We start from the raw sequence: 4,612 nt of genomic DNA on the forward strand, positions 1-4,612 counted from the left end.
CAGTAAATACGTTTTAACAGTGGGAAATAAATTTTTTAAAGCAACCAAAACATTCCTATAATTTCCTGGCTTCTCCAAAAGAAAACAGTAAGCATGCTGGGCAGATGGGCAACCTGAGGGTATCCTGGAACTATCATCAGAATGTCTAGATTTAGTGAGTAAGTTGCCATTTAGCCCCCTGAAAACTTTCACAAGTTCCCTGAGCTATATGAACTTTAGTTTGTTCATCCAGGGAAGTGAGAGAATCCTTGAGGAGTTTTCTGTGAAGCCAAATATGTTTTGTTTCTTTGCTTGTTTTTTAAAAATTTTATTAGCATCATTTGTACAAAACCAGGGCACAGTATGATATTCATACATGTACTTTGATGAAGATCACCCCAATTTGAATAAATTTTTATATAGACTTGAACATATACCTTACAGATTTGAGATAAGGAAACACGAGGTTTGAAGGAAAACAAACTGATCCAAAAGCTCTCATGAGAGAAATATCCTGTCAGTCTTGAGCCAGATGCATCTTTTGGCTGAATTAAGATAAGGATTTTATATTTCCATATGAATTGGTGAGTATAAGTGCAAAATTATTGTATGGATCTAGTTTATTATAAGTATCCACAATTTGCTCAAACAAAACACATATTCCTATCCTCAAGAAACATCAGTCTAAAGAAAATATCATCTTCTCTGCCTTTTCACTTAAGACAAAATTTATAAGGTGGAGCATGTGGAACAGTTCAGATCTTCAACTTAGAAAATATTGACCTTAAATTATCCTTTATTTTGTCTCAATGATAAACATAAGGCTAGCCATAAAACTCTAGTCCATATGCCATATTGAAACCATAAAAATGTAGATTATTTAAGAGCAACAAAGTTATACAGAAAGCAACGTTGAAAACATCAGTTTTGTCAAAATAAAGTACAAATCTTTTAGTTCTACTTTTATAAAGTATATGATACAAAAGAAAAATGAAACTAGATAAAGTATCGATATGATTATAAAGACAGAGAAGTGTGGAAATTGACACAAATCCCAGTGTCTTCTCAGATCAGACAGATCATATACATGAGCTCAATGCTGATGAGAGTGAGCAGCAGAGAGAAGCTGGAACAGTGGTAGACATTTGCAATTACTACATGTGCCACACAATAGTTTCAAAACAGCTAAGAATACTTTATAGGTCATTGAAAACAAGCAGACAAAAGTGTATTGAAGGGAAGATCAAAGGAAAGACAGGAAAACCAACCAAGAGTGTGAAATAAGAGGAAAGAATAAATTCAAAAAGTTGTTTTGGCCCTTTGGAGAATGCTTTTTTTACATAGTGACCTGGAGGGTCTAGCGCAAACACACAGGAAAGGAAATTACACTTTATATTCAAGAAATTAATTATCTATAACTACCACTAATGCTAAACCTCAGAATTTGGAGTTTCACATGCCCAATGTCATGGTGAGTTAGAAGAAGAGTCAAGCACATAAGCAGACAGTGAGCGCTATGCTTCAAATTGGATTCAGAATGGGAAAAACATTGTCATGAGAATGTAAGCCTGCAATTGCATTTCTCATGGCATTCAATTTTATATGTTCTGTGTGATCTTCAAATTCCTCAACTTCAGCACCTACATAAAACACCCACTAGGGTCTACTGAACTCTCTAACATTTAGTAACCGATGAATTACTTTTGGCAGAACATGGTTTAATGTTGTTAATACTCCAATGAATACACATTCACAACCTAAAGTTACAAAGCATCTGAGGCCAGCCCAGAAGACAGAACTCACAGCAAAATTCAGACTCCAAATGACTCAGAAGGAATACTGGGAAAATATAATAAAAAGAATTTTAAAGTAAATGTGGTTATAAAAATAACCAAGCTACAAGGAAAGACTAAGGTGTTACAGATAAAGAACAGAGAGGATTGTTTCTGTAAAACAAAACTAACTAATAAGAATTTCCAGAAAGATTAAATATTGTCATAGGAGCTTAGAAATTCACAACATGAATTAACACTAAGTTGAGCACAGTAAACAGAGGGATTACAAACAAAAAATAACAAAATAAATAACTCAGAGTATTTCATAGAAAGATAAAGATACAGAAAGCATTTGACAGAAATTAAAATATATAGAATAAAAGTTCAGTATATACATAAATATGCTTTTGTAGAAGAAAATATTCCTATTGAGATATAATTACAGATTTGTTTTTACCACTTGAAACAACTATGCTGATGTGGGGAACATAAATCCCAAGAAAGATGAAAATAAATACACATCATAGTAAAATTACCAAGTGCAGAATTCAAAGAGTATTTACAATATAAGTTTGCTCATCATCAATCAGTGCTCTATTTCAAAATTAAAATAGTTGAATTTCAGTGCTGCGAAGATCGCTTAGTGGGTAAAGTGTTTGACATGAAAACACAATGGCCCGAATTTAGATCCCTAGTACTTACAGAGAAGTGTCAAGTGAGGCAGCACAAGCCAATGATCCCAAGCTGGGTGTAGGATATGAAAGAAATGGAGACAAACAAATGCCAGTCCTCTGAAAGTCAGTTTAGGCAATTAGTATATGCTGGGAGTTACTTGATTTCAAAACAGGAGAGAGAAAGAAAAGAAATAGATAGATAGATAGATAGATAGATAGATAGATAGATAGATAAAGAACCATATTGATTTCCAAAGTGGGTGTACAAGTTTGCACTCCTAGCAGCAATGTGCAAGCTATACCACTCTGAGGCATATACCCAAAAGATGCATACAACAAGGACATTTGCTCAACTATATGATATATATATATATATATATATATATATATATATATATATATATATATATGTACATATATATGTATATGCCATGGTGTCAGGCGGAGGGATATTATCCAACATAGATGTCCTCTGAGACTCTCCACTCAATGAGAAGTTAGGACAGACACTGCAACTTGCTGCTGGACTCTGAGCAGAGTGCTGCGAGTGGTATGGAATAATGTGGGATGAAAGGAACCAGAGGGTTCAGGAACACCACAAGGAGACCATAAAGACTGGTGGACCTGGACCCAAAAGAGGTGGTGCGCAAACTGTTACAACAGCGGAGGACAATGCATTCAGAGAACCTAGACTTCCTGTTCAGATCTAGCCAAATGGACAGCTCATTCTCCAAGGTTGTGGTGCTCCCAACTTGATCCCCTCCCCTCGGCAGGGAGACCATGAGGGCACACAAAGGAAGGTAATGCAGGCTGTCTGGATAAGACCTGATAGGCTGTGGTCAGATGATGGGTGAGGAGGGCTCCTCTGTCAGAGATCAAGAGGAGGGGAATAGGGCGGGCGGAAGAGGGAGGGAGGGTGGGAACCGGAAGATACAGTGTCTCTTGCCTTTTAAAATACCTTATCCAGCGTGAGATAAGGACACAGGAAATGCATTCAAAGAAACAAGAGGGTTTTCCTGAAAATATAATGATGATGTGGTAAGATAAAACCATGGGCTAGGATAGTGCTTCTCATCTTACATTTATTATTGAAGTAAATTTGAAGGAACTAAGGCCTAACTGTGCATTACAATGCTAATGGAAACATCCAGGGTTTGTTGTTGTTGTTGTGTTTTTTTTGTTTGTTTGTTTGTTTTTTTTTTTGTTTTTTGTTTTTTTGTTTTTTTGGCTATCCTTCAGTACCACACACAACATTAAAACTTTCATTGACTGTGTGTTTCCAAGTCTGTGAATAAAGTAGCAAGGAAGATGACATATATGTCAGACTGATATCTTACCAGGTTTATCAGAATACAAGTTATATGAGGGCAGGTTTTCAGTTTTGTTCCATCCATGGAAGCTATGTAAAAAATAGAAGGAAGGGGGCTAGAGAGATGGCTCCATGGTTAAGAACGCCGCCTGCTCTTCCAGAGGTCCTGAGTTCAGTTCCCAGCAACCACATGGTGGCTCACAACCATCTACAATGGGATATGGTGCCCTCTTCTGATGTGCAGGCATACATGTAGGCAGAACACTGTATACATAATGAATAAATCTTAAAAAATTTAGAAGGAAAGAATGGGCTCCACTATCCTATGATGTCCATATGTCAGCCATTGTATATGATCCTAGATACACATATAAACATATTTATAATAATTATGCTTTCTTTAAGTAAAAAGGCCATTGATATGGCACAGTGGGTGAAGAAATACTTGAGCCAAGTCTGACAACCTGAATTCTATTCAGAGACCCATACAGTGGAAGGAGAGACCCTCCCTATGTTAAGAGATGCAACAACAACTTTAAAATAAAATAAGTAATTGAATCATTACTATGCTATGCTCAAATCTCAAACATCTGATTGCTTTCAAAAGCCTCACAGAAACTACTTAAACTAGCAAAAACAAAAATAAAATACTGAACACCAAATGCTAACAATCATCCTTATCATAATTCATAAAACCTTTACATTTTTTGGCATGCACAGTTACCCACAGACTAAAGAAAATCACCACACTCCATGATTGTTTTACCTCTTACAAAAAAAATCCCTAAAATGTATGTGGGTAAATCAGTCCATGTTCAAGACAGGATTGTGAAGTTTTGGTCGGCACAAGAGAATGACCTTAGATTATGATAGTA

The sequence above is a fragment of the Acomys russatus genome, chromosome 10, assembly GCF_903995435.1.
Source record: "Acomys russatus chromosome 10, mAcoRus1.1, whole genome shotgun sequence".
In the NCBI taxonomy this organism is placed as follows: Eukaryota; Metazoa; Chordata; class Mammalia; order Rodentia; family Muridae; genus Acomys; species Acomys russatus.